The sequence below is a fragment of the Acinonyx jubatus genome, chromosome D3 (assembly GCF_027475565.1).
Source record: "Acinonyx jubatus isolate Ajub_Pintada_27869175 chromosome D3, VMU_Ajub_asm_v1.0, whole genome shotgun sequence".
In the NCBI taxonomy this organism is placed as follows: domain Eukaryota; kingdom Metazoa; phylum Chordata; class Mammalia; order Carnivora; family Felidae; genus Acinonyx; species Acinonyx jubatus.
In genome coordinates, this window is record NC_069392.1 from 1353493 (window position 1) to 1369085 (window position 15593).

General features: G+C 50.7%; 1 long non-coding RNA gene across 10 annotated transcripts; it reads left to right on the forward strand.

Moving 5' to 3' along the window:
* The first annotated feature begins 4437 nt into the window (after positions 1-4437).
* Positions 4438-15480, forward strand: LOC113596956 (uncharacterized). 10 transcript variants are annotated; one of them, XR_008291580.1, is made up of 5 exons: positions 4438-9406; positions 9795-9854; positions 9936-9998; positions 10358-10479; positions 10591-12648. It is a non-coding gene; the product is annotated as an uncharacterized LOC113596956 (long non-coding RNA). The 10 variants fall into 10 exon arrangements; XR_008291582.1 differs by having other exon boundaries at positions 10439-10479; XR_008291584.1 differs by having other exon boundaries at positions 4438-7599; positions 7876-7916; positions 9079-9998.
* The last annotated feature ends 113 nt before the right edge of the window (positions 15481-15593 follow it).

Here is a 15593-nt window from a genome sequence, read left to right on the forward strand (position 1 = left end):
CAGCAGCTGGCTCAGAACTGCAGTGGTCCTCGTGAGTCCCAGCCGGTACTCCCGGGCCCTCGACACTTAGTTCCAGGCAGCGCCTGTCCCACAGTCCGGCTGGGCTGTTCACCCTGGAGAGCCGTGGGCCGTGTCCTGCAGTCTCGTCCTGTAATTATCAGCCACTCAGGGATGAGGACCGGGCAGTAGCCGCGTGCCTCCCTGCTGAGGGGGGTCTCCTGTCCCGCAGCATCCTCAGCAAGGCCTGATTGGTTCCCCGGGAGAGGCCACCCTGGGGGTGCTGACTGAGCCTCCCTTGGCCTCCAGGACATGGGTCTGAGGCTCCGGGTGGCTCCGGTGGGGGCTTGGGGCTGCCCAGGGAGCTGGGCGGGTGGTCCCCATGCAGGGGGAGCCTGGTCCCCTAGCCGGGCAGGCAGCCCCAGGTCACCAGCGAGGCCGCTGAGGCACAGGTCGGGGCCCTGGGCTCTGGCCAGGCTGCCTGGGCTTGACCCCGGGGCCGCCACCCCCTGGAGGTGAGTTGAGGCATCTTTGATCAAGCCTGTCTGCACCTGCGGGTTCCCACCCGCAAATGGGGGTGATGATAAACGCCTCCCCAAAATGAGACAAGGAAGTGCTCTGAGCGTGACCTGGTGCAAGGTGAGCTCATTCAAACCCAGGGTCAAAGCCCAAAGGAGGCTCAGGCCCGGGATCCCACATCCTGTGTGCTCAGCAGGCAGCGGAGTTTCTGAGTGTAATTAACACCCCCCACCATGGTAAGTCGGGCACCGCCCACCCTGACCAGATGCTTGTGGGGTGGAGGCTTTTTAGGCCCCTTTAAGTGCAGCCCAGCACCCCACCAGGACGGGAGTTGCTAGCCACCGGGGCTCCCCAGAGCTCCTCAGACATCCTCTTTCAAAGCCACTGCCATGTGGGGGTCACCTGGGGAGTTTGCTGAACTAGAGGCTCTGAATCAGGTGGGGTGGAGGAGGGGGGTCCTCAGATTTTACATTTCTGCAGAGCCTCTCCCTCCTGCCACCTGAGTTCTTCCGAGGGTCCCCCCCCCCAAGCCCCTGCAGAGTCCCTGCTGAGCACGTGGAGGGTCACCCTGAACTTGGCCAGTGTGGCTCCAAGCTTGTGTCACCAGACAGGCTGTGGCAGTTCTCCGCAGCCAGTAGCCAGGAGGCCGGGGAGAGGCTGGTGTTGAGCATCCTGGTTAGCCTTTTCCCCAGACTTCCCCGAAGTGACTTCTGGTGGCACGGGACAAGGACACCCACTCTGACAAAGTTTCCTCTTCAATTACCCTTCGGCCTCCTGATTAAGTAGCAGCCGCCCCTGGGGGCTAGCTTGACCTGACCCCTCTTTGACCCTTGCCGATCTTCAGGCGAGGTCGGGCCTCTGGCCGGTGGTGGTGTTCGCCTGGCTTTTTTTTTTTTTTTTTTTTTAATTTTTTTTTCAACGTTTATTTATTTTTGGGACAGAGAGAGACAGGGCATGAACGGGGGAGGGGCAGAGAGAGAGGGAGACACAGAATCGGAAACAGGCTCCAGGCTCTGAGCCATCCGCCCAGCGCCCGACGCGGGGCTCGAACTCCCGGACCGCGAGATCGTGACCTGGCTGAAGTCGGACGCTTAACCGACTGTGCCACCCAGGCGCCCCTAAATATTTATTTTTGAGAGAGAGAGAGCATATAAGAATGGGGGAGGGGCACAGAGAGAGGGAAACAGAGGATCCAAAGTGGGTTCTGCGCTGACAGCAGAGAGCCCGATGGGGAGCTTGAACCCACAAATTGTGAGATCACGAGCTGAGCCAAAGTCAGATGCCCAGCTGAAGGAGCCCCCAGGCACCCTAATTTTTAAATAACTTCTGACTAGTGTGTGAATGTGCAGCTGATGGTGGTGGTTTGGTCTTGTGTCCTATGAGTACTAAATTCTTTCACTGACCCTGGCAGTGTGTGTGTGTGTGTGGATTCTTTAGGGTTTTCCGGATACAAGATCAAGTCCTCTGCAAGTAGGAGAGACTTTTCTTCTTCGTTTCCAATGTGTATGTTTTATTTCTTTTTCTTTTCTATTTTTTTTTCTGATTAGCAATACCAGAATGTTGAATAGAAGTGGCCTAAGCAGGCATCCTTGTCCTGTTCCTGAACTCTAAGAGTTTCATCTTTAAGCGTTGAGTATGATATCGAGTATGATGCTCTGCAAAGCTTTTTAAAAAATCATTGATTTTTTTTATCGTGGTAAAATACACATACTGTAAAATTTACTGTCTTAATAATTTTAAGTGTACAATTCAGTGATATTAAGTACATTCATATTGTTATTACCAGCATGTGTCTTCAGACCTTTTTTTTTTAAAAAAAATATTTATTTTTGAGAGAGAGAGAGAATGTGAGCTGGGGAAAGGCAGAGAAAGGCAGACAGAGAATCCCAAGCAGGCTCCACACTGTCAGCACAGAGCCCAACGCAGGGATCGAACTCATGAACTGTGAGATCATGATCTGAGCTGAAATCAAGAGCCGGACGCCTAACCGACTGAGCCCCCCACCCCAAGAGCCCCTGATGTCACACTTTTTAATCTTTTTATATTGTGGATCTGTTAAGATATTATTGTAGCTGTAACTGTTTATAACACTTCTGTCCTTCAGCCTTTATACCCCAGTGGTTAGCACACAGTGCCACACTGTATTTATTTCTAGAGTTTTCTGAACTTGACTGTGTACTTGCCTTTACCAGCGTGCTGTTTATTTTCACATTTCTCACGTTGCCAGTTAGCGTCCTTTTGTCCCGTGTGACAGGCGTCCTTCAGCAGGTCTCGTAGGCAGGCCTGGTGTTGATGCAGTCCTGAAGCTGTCGTTTGCATGGCAAAGCCCGTCTGGCCTTTATTTCTGAAGGACAGTGTTGCTGAGAAAAGTGTCCTGTTTCTGAGCTCACTGAATTTTCTTCTGCTCGGTCTAGATGATTCTGAAGCTTCTCTCTTAAATTCTTCACACCAGTCATTGAAATCTTCAGCTCCAAGATTTGTTTGGTTCTTTTTTTATATATATAATTTCTCTTTTAAATTTACACCCAAGTTAGCATATAGTGCGACAGTGATTTCAGGAGTAGATTCCTTAGTGCCCTTTGCCCATGTAGCCCATGCCCCCTCCCACCACCCCTCCAGTAACCCTCAGTTTGTTCTCCATATTTAAGAGTCTCTTCTGTTTTGTCCCCCTCCCTGTTTTTATATTATTTTTCCTTCCCTTCCCTTATGTTCATTTGTCTTGTGTCTTAAAGTCCTCCTAAGAGTGAAGTCATAAGGTATTTGTCTTTCTCAGACTAATTTCGCTTAGCATAATACCCTCTCGTTCCATCCACATAGTTGCAAATTGTTCTTTTTTTTATGTTTTCTGTTTCTTTTTTGACCACCTTCTTGTGACCTTGTACCGTTTTCCAGATTTCATTAAATTATTTGTATTCACTTGTAGCTCTCTGAGCATCTTTAGAACAGCTACTCTGAATTGTCAGGCAGCTTCTGGGTCTCTGTTTCTTAAGGGCAAGTTACTGAAGGCTTAAACGCATTCCTTTGGCGAAGCCACATTTCCCGATTCCTCCTGATCCGTGTAGCCTTACGTGGTGTGTGTGCATTTGAAGCAGCAGTCACCGTGGTAGACTTCGTGGACGGACTTCAGGGAGGAAAGACCTTCCCTGGCAGATGGTTCTGGGGCGGTGAGGTCCAGAGCTGATGGCCAGGAGGTTGTGCCGTGACCCTGGGCCTAGGGGGGCAGGGTGCCTGGTACGGAAGTGTGTGGTGGCACCGACTCCAGGATGGGGTGGTGACTCATTTGTTGATGTCGCTGGGGCCCACAGCGCTCACGACTGCGTGGTCCTTGGTGAGTGTTGTCCCGGGGCCACAGATGCCGCGAGGGCTCCTAAGTCCCCAGTGGAGCCTCCAGGGCCGGCAGCAGCGACCGCTGGGGCCAGGGGTCTGTGCACACTCAGCTCCAGGCACGGCTGGAAGGGTGTGCGCAGTGGCGGGAAGCAGTCACAAAGATGCCCAGAGTCGCTGGGCACGGGGGCCGGGGGGGGGGGACCAAAGTGCACAGCAGGTCCAGGAATTACCGTGGGCACGCTGGTGGCTGCAGGGGCCCCGGCCGTCAGTGTGCCCTTCCGTGGCCGCACGGTCTGCCCCTGGGCACGCGCACCGCGGTGGAGCCGGTGAAGGGCGTCAGGCTGGCGGGCGCAGGTGCAGATGCTGGTGCTGAGCGCGCACACGGTGGCGGCCACCAGCCACGGGCTCTAGGAGGGGGTCGTGCCCCTTCAGTCAGTCACGGAGCCTGTGATGGCGTCTGGTGCTGGTCCTGGGGCTTTGGTTGGGCGGGGCCCCTGGGGGCCGGGGGTGGGGGGGGCAGGGGGAGGGACTCAGGCAGCTGGAGTCAGACGTGCAAGTACTTGTGTGGCAAAAGCTGGGGGAAGCTGCTGGGTCATCTGCGAAGCCGGTCAGTGGGCACCGCGCTGGCTTTTAAGATGTGGCATGTCCCCCCCCCCCCCCGGTGGAGCCAGCTGGTCCTGGGCTTCTCTCTTTTCAGAGCTTTTTCTATTCTTTTTCTTTTTTTAATTTTGTTTATTTTTGAGAGAGACAGAAAGGGAGGGAGGGAGGGAGAGAGGCAGAGAGAGAGGGAGACACAGAATCCGAAGCAGGCTCCAGGCTCCGAGCTGTCAGCACAGGGCCCGACGTGGGCCTGGAACCCACTGACCGCGAGATCGTGACTTGAGCTGAAGTTGGACACCTCGAAGTTGCCTCAACCGGCCGAGCCACCCAGGTGCCCCCTGAGATTTTTCATTACTGATTCACTCTCTTTGTCATAGGTCTCATCAGATTTTGTTTCCTCTTGAGTCAGTTGTGGTGGTTTGTGTGTTCTAGAAACGTGTGCACTTCACGTCGGGCATCTATGTGTTAGTGTGTATTCTCACAGGGTCCTTTTGTCTCTGTAAATAGTAATAGGTAAACAGTAATTTGCAGTCATTCCTGATTTTTAGGCCGGGACCTTTATATGCCCAATGACTTTTGATCCGTTACAACAGCTGTTGTTCTTTTTGATGTTTGAATGAACTCACCCCTGCCCAGCAGGATCCATCGTGCGGCTCCTGCGTCCTGCTGACACAGTTCCCTGACCCTTCGTGGAGGCCTTGCCTTATGAAGCCTCAAGATGCCCCAGGCTGGTCACACACACTCCCTGCCTCGACCCGGGATCCGTTCTTCAGAGCCAAAGCCCACGCGTGCGCGGTCCCTCTACCTGCATCACCCTGTGGTTCGGCTGTTTAATCTTTAGGTCTTGACGCCTTCACGGCACCCCCCAGACGTGGCCAGACTTCTCCTTCAGTACTTGCTCTTTGTGGTATTTAGCACGAGGTGGCTGGCCTGTTAAGGTCTGGGCCTGCTACTCCCGGGGATGATCTGAGTCCGGGCCTCGGTGACGCTCGTGAGGCCAGACACCGGCTGCAGTGATGGAGGTAGACGGGGCACCTGGGGGGCTCAGTCGGCTGGGCGTCCGACTTGGGCGGAGGTCGTGATCTTGCGGTTCGTGAGTTCAAGCCCCACGTTGGGCTCGCTGCTGTCCGTGAAGAATCCGCTTCGGGTCCTCTGCCCCTCCCCCACTGGCGCTCTCTCAAAAATGAATAAACATTAAGGAGGAGGCAGGGCCTGGGGTCGTGGTGATGTTACTGAGCCCCAACCGCAGCTGTGTTTGCTGTCAGTACTCGGCCTTTTCAAGCACACAGTGAAAGAAGAGTAACAAAGAGCCCTGTTTTCTTAAGTCAGCAAGAATCAGGTTGAAGTCTTGCAGCTAAGAGTCCAAACTTAAAAAATGATCTTCTCCAAGCTTTTCAGGATGTTTGTCCCCCCCCACCTGTTACCATGACAACCATACATATTGTGATGAGTTAGTGCCACGAATCCAGGAGGTGAAGAGGAAGCTTATGGGATTTGTCTCCCCCAAGCTTATGCGTTTCAGTGTTTCGAGATTAGATCTCCCAGCCATTATAAAGTTCCGGATGTTTCCCCGAGCAAGGGCAGCCTTGGGGGGGGGGGGGAGGGGTTAAACCCTGTATGTGCAGGCAGCAGTGCAGGAAGAATCCAAACAAGTGTGTCTACACTGGCCTGGGATATCTTCCTAACTTCTGGGTGTGTTTACTCTGCTTTTGGATTTTCCCCTTGTTCATGACCAGGGATGTCTCTCTAATTCCATGGGTCCGTCTACACTGGCCTTGCAGATCTCCCTCGTTCCCAGGAGTTGCTATACTGAACTGGTATGTTGCGGTAATGCCCCAAAGGTTTCTTTCCTGATTTGGGCTGCCTTACTAATTCCCCACTTTGTCTAAACTAACCAGTGATACCCCCTAATTCCCTAGAGGTGTCTGCTCTGAACAGGTTGTGCTCTGTAATACGCAGGCATGTCTCCCCTCGCCCAGGCTGTCACCCCATCCCCCCGTGTGGATCCACCTGTACTCGGGATGGCTCCCTAATTAGTCCCTGATTAGTCCACCCTGCTGTGATGTGTCTCTATTGCTCCGATATGGGTTGTCTAATCCCCAGGTGTGTCTGTGCTCACTGGGGATGTTGGGGATGTTTCAGTAACTCCCTGTATGTGTACACTCTTCCCGAATGTTTTCCTAGCTCTCTGGTCTGCCTATCCTGACCTGCTATGGCCGCCTAATTCCCCAGTGTGTTACTTTGACCTGATGTCTTCCTAGTTCTCTAGGTGTGTGTCCCTGACCTTGGAAGCCCCCATAATATTCCAAGTGTCTACACTGACCTGAGTTGTTTCCTTAATTAGCAAACGTGTCTACTGTGGCATGGGTTTTCTCCCTAATTCCCCATTTTTACACACTGACCCGGGACATGATTCTAGCTGTCAAGATGTGTCTCCACTGACCAGGGACGCGTTCCTAATACCCCAGCTTTGTATACTGTGTTCTGGGATCTTTCTCATATTACTCAGTTTTGTCCCCCTTGAGTTGGGACAGCTCATTAGGACCCCCGTTCTGGCTACTCTGCTCCTACTTCCAGTGGATGTCTGACCTGACCTGGCGTGTAGCAGACATCTCCAGGTGTGCCGTGACCCCTCACGGCTCTCTTACCTTTATTGTGTGCACACTGCTTTCTGATTTCTTTCTCATTACCTAGTTGTGCTATCCTGACCCGGGACATATCCTCATTTCCTCAGATTTGTCTACCCTAACCGGAGATAGCTCCGTAATTCCTGAGTTGTGTCGACACTGACCTTGGAAATCCAGTTCCATAACTGTGCCAACACTGGCCAGGAATGTCTCCCTGATTTCCCAGGTGTGTTTACTGTGACCAAGATGTCTCTCAAATTCCACAGGTGTTTCTACACTTCCCTAGAAGGCTTCCGTGGTTCCGCACTGGTGCACACATTGTACGTGACGTCCCTAGAACTACAGGTGTGTCCTCTCTGCCTCCCTGATTCTGTAGGTGTGTCTACTCCAATCTGGAATGTCTCTTACTCCAGCGTGTATCTGCCTTAAAGCTGGATGTCTCCCCAATTCACGGTGTCCACACTGACCAGGGATGTCTCCCTCATTGCCCAGCTGTGTCAACTCTGAGGATGTCTCCCTCATTTCTTAGGTGGGTCCACAATAGCCTGAGATGTCTCCCTAATTCCTCCTGTGTGTAAACAGGTCTTGGGATGTTCTGTTAAATCCCAAGGTGTGTGTCCTGACTTGGGATGCCCAATTCCATAGATGTGTCAACAAGGACTCGGGATATCTCCTTAATTCTCCTGTGTGTCTACTCTGACAAGGGTTATTTACCTAATTCTTCGGTTTTGTCTGCAATGAACTAGATGCCTTCCTAACTGCCTGTGTGTTTACACTGACCTGTGACACATCTCGAATTTCACAGGATTGTATACCCTGGCTTTGGATGCCTCCGTGACTACTCAGGTAAGTCTACTCAGACCCGAGAGGCCAGTCTAATAACCCAGGTGTGTCTCCACTGATCTGGGATGTTGGTGTAAATCCCAAATTGTGTCTACCGTGACCTGGGATGTCTCCCTAGTTCCCAGGGTGTGAATTCTAACCAGTGGTGTTTCCCTAATTTCTCATGTGTGTATCCGTGACCCGGGATGTCTCCATAATTCTCCTTATGTGTCTACCATGATGGGAGATGTCAAGCTGTTCCTTAACTTTGTCTTTGACCTCAGATAGCTCCCTAATTTTGCCCAGGTGTGCCTACCCAAACACGGATGTCTACCTGATTACCCAGACGTGTCAACTCTTACCATGGATAATTGCATAATTCTCCAGTTGTATCTACACTGACCTAGGCTGTTTCTCTCTTTCCCCACGTGTGTCCAACACAGTTTGGTTGTCTGCTCAATTCCCTGGGCCTGTCCACACTGATGAAGGGTGTCTCTCTAATTCCTCAGGTTTCATCACTCTGAATTGGCTCGTATCCCTTCTTTCCCGTGTGTTTACCCTGCCCAGTGATGTCTCCCAAATTTGCACACGTGTCTACTGTGATGTGGAATGTCTCCCTAACTCCCCAGGTTTGTGTTCACTGACCTGACCTGGGAAGTCTCCCTAATTCCACAAATGTGTCTACACTGACCTGCAATACATCTCTAGTTATTCAGGAGTTTACCTTATCATAGGATGTTTGCCTAATTTCACAGGAATTTCTATACAAAATGAGAATGACTCCCTAGAACCCCAGGTGTGTCTGTTATTACCTGGGATGTTTCTCTTAATTCCTCAGTTGTGCTTACACTGACTTGGGAGATTTCCCAAATCCCCCAGGTGTGTCTACACTGACCTGCAATGTTTCCCTAATCCCCCAGGTTAATCTGCTCTTATCAAGGATGTCTAATTCCTTCATTTCCACTTTGATCTTGGACGTCTCCCTAATTCCCTAGTATTTCCTACCTGACCTGGGATGTCTCCCTAATTCCCTATTTGTGTCTACTTTAATGTTAGCTGTCACTCTAAATTTCCGGGTATTTCTAATTACCTGGGTATCTCCCTCATTTCCCAGGTGTGTCTGAGATAGCTTCTCATTGTCCAAGGGGTGTTTGTATTGACCTTTGATATCATCTTAATTCCCCAGGTGTGTCTACACTGAACTAGTAAGTCTAATAGTTCCCTCAGGTATGTCTGTTTTACCTGAAAAGTCTCTCTAAATCCTTTGGAATATCTATACTGACCAGAAATGTTTCCTTAATTCCCAAGTTGTGACTACACTGAACTTGGATGACTTCTAAATTCTCCAAGAATATCTATATTGACCTAAGATGTCCCTTGATATCTGCCTAAGATCTCAGGTTGCCTACCCTGACCAGCTATGTCTCCATGATGAGCCCCATGTGTCTGTTCTGACCTGGAATCTAGTTCCCGGTTTGGTTTCCTCGGACTTGGGAATCTTCCTCGTTCCCCAGGTATGTTGACTCTGACATTGTATGTCTCCACAAATTACTAGGTGCATCTTCCCTGACCTGGCATGACTTTCTATTTCCCAGTTTTCTACACTGACACGAGATGTCTCTCTTTTCCCTAAAATGTGTTTACTCTGACCCAAAATGTTGGAGCTGGTCACCAAGAGGATGTGACCACCAGCTGATGCATGAGCTACACCAGGCAACTGGAGACTCGTCACCCTCCCCACCCCCCGCTCATTAGCATGTACCTTCTGCTCACCTTCTCTGCTTTGTTCTCAGAAGCTGCCCCAAGGACATAGCCTTCGATGATGATCATGATGTGGTGTTGAGACCATCTAGATGGTAATATGTGACTGAACCCAGTTAAGGTTTCTATTTAAACTTTCAGGGTTTGGTGCGTGGGTGAAGAGATCTACCCGTCAGCATCTACCCAAGACAAGCCTTGAATGTAAGTTCTCTTGCTTATTAAACCTGCCACCTACCAACCTGGAATGATCTGCCTCTTTCTTTGTCTCTCTCTGCCCTCCAGGTAGGAATGCTGGTCTCAGATTTCACCTGGGAAGCTCCCAAGGTTGCAACCCTGACTCTCCAGGTGCGTCTAATTCTGACCTTGGATGTCTCCCTAGTTCTCCAGTGAGTCTCCTGTGACGTACGATATCTCCTAATTCCCCCTGGAGTGTGTACACTGATCTGGGTTGTGTCCATATCTCCCCAGCTGTGTCTCCTCTAATGTGGGGCATCTACCTCATTCCCCAGATGTGTCTCCGGTGTGGGTGTGGCTCACATTCCCTTGATCTAGTCTAATTCCCTAAGAGTGTCTGCCTTGACTCAGGATGTCTCCCTAATTCCCCACGTGTGTCTATACAGACCTGGGATATTGCTCTCAATCCCCAGGTGTGTCAGTTATGACTAAAGGTGTCTTATTCCCAGATGTGTCTACACTGCCCATAGGTGTGTCTACTCTGACATGGTGTATCTTCATAGATCCACACGTGCTTTTATCCTGAGTTGGGTGTTTCCGTATTTCCCTAGGCATGTTTACACTGACTTCAGATGATTCTCTGATTTCTCAGGTGAGTCAACACTGACTAGGGTCTTGTGTGCCTTCTCTGACCTGGTGTATCTACGGAGAACCCCAGGTGTTTTTGCTTTAACCTTTTTTTTTTTTCCCTCTCTCTGTAAAGATGTGTCTACCCTGATCTCTAATATCCCAAGTATGTCCATCCTGGCCTGGAACGTCTACTTTTCAAGAGCGTCTACCCTGACCTGGATATCCCGCTAGCTCCCCAGGTGTGTCTATACTTGACTCGGTTGTCTACACCACTTTGGGATGTCTCCCTAATCGTCTGGGTATGTTTTCTCGAGAGCTAGCTCCTTAATTCTAGCGGCGTGTCTACTCAAACCTCACGTGCCTCCCTATCCCCTTGGATTTTCTGAAATATCTCCCCAATTTCAGGTGTGTCTAAACTCGTGGGGGATAGATCTAATTCTCAGAGGTGTTGACTCTGTGATAGTTCGCCTTTCTGAGTCTGCAGTAGTGTCTGTCCTGACCAGTGAGGTCTCTCCAGATCCTCGTGTGTGTCTACACTGACTTGGGATAAGTGTCTAATAGTGCCAGAGTATCTGAACTGGAATGGGTTATCTCCTTAAGTCCCCCTGAGTGTCTACGCTGCCTGGGATGTCTCCCTAATACAGCAGGCATGTCTACACTAGGACTACCCTCTAATTCCCCATGGGTGTCTACTCTGACCTTGATGTCTCCAGCATATCCCAAGTGTGCTTACATGGTCTTTGGATGTTTCGCTAATACCCCAGGTGTCTGTCCTGACATGGGTACTTCCTTACCTCCCACAAGGGTCATTCTAACCTGGGATGTGTCCCTGGTTAACCGAGGATGTCTACACAAAACTGAGATCTCCCCCTCCTTCTCAAGCTATGACACTGACATGGGCTGTCGTCTTATTTCCACAGTTCTGTATGCGCTGACATGGCATGTATCCCTGACACAAGTGTGTCTGCACTGACCCGGGATAGCTTCCTAATTGCACAGGTGTCCGTCTCAAACCCGGGATAACTCCACACACATCAGATGTGTTTACTCTGACCTGGCATATCCTCCTAATTCCTTACTTGTGTCTACACTACCTGGGCTATCTCCCCAGGTGTGTCAGCACTGTCATTAGGTGTCCCATAGCCCTGTCTGTGTAGCATGGTTTGGGATTCTCCTAATTCCCCAGGTATGTCTACTCTGAACTGGAATATTTCACAAATTCTGCTTGTGAGACTACACTTAGAATTCATATTAACTTCCCAGATGCATCTTCCGTGTCCTAGGGCATATTGCTAATTCCAGAATGGGTCTTCCCTGATCTTACTTATCTGCTTAATCCTCCGGGTCTGTGCACACAGACCTGGGAGGTCTCTATAAATTCCCAGGAGTGTCTACAGTGACCTTGGAGGTGTCCTCAGCTTCCCAGCTCTGTGCCTCGGACCTGTGTGGTCTTCCCGGGTCCCGGTTGTGTCTGCAGAGCTTAGTGTCTTCCTTTCCCCAGGTCAGGCCACACCGTCCTGGGAGGTCTCCCTACTTTCCCAGCGTTGTCAGCACTGACCTGGAACGTGTCTAAGACCACAGATGTGACTACTGTGACCTAGGATGTCACTGGCGTTTCTGCTCTAACCTGTGATGTCTCCCTGTTCCCCAGTTCTGTTGATCTTGACATTGGCAGTCTCCTTAATTACACTAGTGCATCTACTCTGACCTACTGATGGTTCCCTGACTCCATGGTATGTCACACTGAGAAATGAGGTCTCTTCTTACCTGGCAGGTCTGCATACTTTCCCGTATGTCTCTACTCAGACCTTGGATGTCTTTTTAAATCTCCAGGTAGGTCCGCGCTGACCTGGAGTATGACCCTCATCCCTCACGAGAGTCTGCACTGACCTTGGATTTCTTCCTGTCTCCTCTGGTGTGTCTTCTCTGTCCAGATAGGTCTCCTTAAATCCACTGGTGTGTCTGTTGTGACCTGGGTTGTCTCCTTAATTTCCAAAGTAGATCTCCGCTGACCTTGAAATACTATTTCCCCACGTTGGTCTACACTGACCTAGGAGGTCTCTAATTCTTACTGCGGGTCTTTTGTGACTTGGCATATCGAGCTGTTCCCAAGGAGTGTATATCCTGACCCGGTGCGTAGCCAGAAGTCCGTAGGTGTGCCTCCACTGACCTGGGCTGTCTTTATACTTTCCTGTGTGTGTCTTCTCCGACCGTTATCTCACCAGCGCTCTTACATGGCATATGCCCTGGGTGGTCTTTTTCTCCATGTTTGTCCTAACCTGGGATGTATCTCTGATACCCCAGGGGTATCTCCCCTAGCCCAGGATGACTCCCTAACCCCCAGGTGTTTCTGCCCTCGCCTGGGTGTATCCGTGATCACTTGTGTCTGTATCCTTAACGGGATTACCTTCTAATTCTTCGCGTGCGCTCGCTTTCACCTAGGACGGCGCCTCACTTGCACAGGTGTGTCCGCTCTGACGGAGGCTCTAACTCCCAGTTTGCGGCCGGTTTCCCAGATGTGTCTCTACTGCCTTGCGAAGTCTCGTTAATTTCCAATTGTGTTCTTCTACGTGGCATGTCTCCCTTCTCCCTAATTCTCCATGGGTCTACTCTGACCTAGAAGTCTGAATTTTTCCGTTTTGAATCTGGCTAGAATATCCCCCTCGTTCCCCAAGAGAGTCTGCGCTAATCAGTGATGTCTCCCTAATTGAGGGAAGTGTATGTCTAAAGTTCCCTCAAATATCTACGGCTGTCCCTGCCTCGGTACGGCAGTTCCCCGAGTGTGTCTACACTGGGATGTGTCTGATTCCTGAAGAGGATGTCCGCGTAATGCCCAGCCGTGTCTGCCCCGGACTGGGGTTCTCCTCAGTTCCCCAGCGTGCCCAGCAGGGCCTCTCTCAGTGCTCGGCTGCTTCTCTTGCAGGGAGGCCTCCCGATTGTCCAGATGGGTCTGCCCACACCTGCGCTGACGCCCTTATTTTCCAAGACCGACTTGCCTGAGTTGCTCTCCTCTCGGCAGTGCCCCGGTTGTGTAATCACTGACCTGGGATGTACACCGATGTCACCAGTGACTCTAAGCTGACCTGAGGTGCGTCCCCACCTCACCAGGTGTGACTGTTCTACTAGGACTTTACTGCTTCTCCGGGAGCGTCTTCTCTGAACGGTGATGCCTAATTCCTCACTTGGGAGGTCTTTTCTCTTGTATGGGATGTCTATTTCCCGGGTAGGTCGTCTTTGAACTTGGCGGCCTCCTTACTAACCCAGGTGTGTCTATACTAATTTTCCAGCTGGGTCTCCACTAGCCTTAGATGACCTCCAGTTCCCTAGTCATGTCTACACCGATTTTGGAAGTATACCGATTTCTTCGGAGGTCTACGATTACCTGGTACACTGCCTGATTTCCCAGTGGCATTAACTTTGAGCTGGTATATTTCCATAATTTCTCAGGTGCATCTACACTGACGTGTCATTTCCCAGGGGGCTCTTCTCTGACTCGGAGGTATCTCTGTTTCTGTGTGTTTGCCTTCTCTTATCTTGGATGTCTTACCACCAAGTGTCTCTACCGTAATCTGGGATGTCCCCTAATTCAAGCATCCACCCTGATCTGGGATGTATCCCAAATTCCTCAGGTATATCTACCCTGACCTGGGGCATTTCTCTAATTCCCCAGGAATGTCTACTCTGACCCAGGATATCTATTTCCTAGGTGGATCTAGACTTAACTGGGCTCCTCCCTAGTCCCCCAGGTTTGTCTACGTGAACTTATGTCTCCCAAGTTCCCCAGGCAGGTCTACACTGACTTGGAATGTCTCCCTAATCCACAAGGTACTTCTCCTTTGGCCTGGGATTGTCTCTGTCACCAGGTGTGTCCTAGACTCGATTATCTCTTGTTCCCGGGTGTTTCTGTAGCAACCTTGGACAGCTCCCCAGTTCCTCAGGTTTGCCTAAACGGACTTGAGATGTTTCCTTAATACCCAAAGTGTGTCTGTCCTGGCTTGGGATGTCACTCTAGTTTTCAGGTACATCTTCAGTGACCTGGAACGACTCCCTATTTATCCCCTGATCTGGTTGTCTCTCTACTCTGGCGTGTCAACACTCATCTGGGATGTTTAATTCCCTATTTGTATCTGTTCTGACCTAGAATGTCCCACTGATATCCCAGGTATGTCTACACTGACCTGAGAGGTCTAATTCTCCAGGTGTGTTTACCCTGAACTGGGACTTTTCACTAATTCCTCGGGTGTGTCTGTCCACCCAATTATGCCGGTGTGTCAGTGCTGATCTGTGTGGTCTTGCTTTCCAAGTGTGTCTTTGCTGACAAGGAACGTCTTCTCTGTTCCCCTGAAATGTCAACCAGGGATGTCACCCTGACTCCCAGCTGTAACCGTCCTGAGCCGGATTTTCTCCCTAATTCACAAAATGTGTCTACTCTTACCTGGCATCTATCTTTATTTCCCCATATGCCTCTACTGACCTCATAGGTCTCTCTAAAACCCCAGGTGTGTCTACACTGACCTGGGAGGGCTTTTTTGGGTGTGTGTAGTCTGACCAGAGAGGTCTCCTGAGTCTACGCTGAATTGGCCTGTCTCCCTGGTTCCCAACGAATGTCTACATTGTCGCGGGAGGTCTCCCTTAGTCCCCGTGAGTTTCTCTGCTGACCTGGGAGGTCTCGTTTCCCAGCTGGGTCTACTCTGTCCGGCGAGGTCTTGTCAACCTGACTTGGGATGTCTCCCTAATTCCCCGTTTTGTCTACGTTGACCTGAGTCGTCTCCCTAGCTCTGCCTACTTTGACCTTTGATGCCTTATTCCCCAGGTTTGTCACTTCTTGCCTGGGATGTCTGCCTAGGTCTCCAGGGTGTCCCCCTACTGTAGGATGCCTTCTCACCCCCCTGCTTCATCTGGTGTATCTGCACCCACCTGGGATGTTGAGTTCTCTAGGTGAGTCTACTAGAAAACTAAAATCCAGAGCGCTTTACTTGAGCTGAGTATTTTACTGAGAAACCAGCATTTTGGAAATGGGGACACATTCAAACGGCAAGTGGCTACGAAGCGGCTCTCAGCTGTCACAGGCCTGTCTGTAAAGCAGGAATGTGCAAGTCCAACACTTTCCATTGTGACTGGAGTTGGTGACTGACA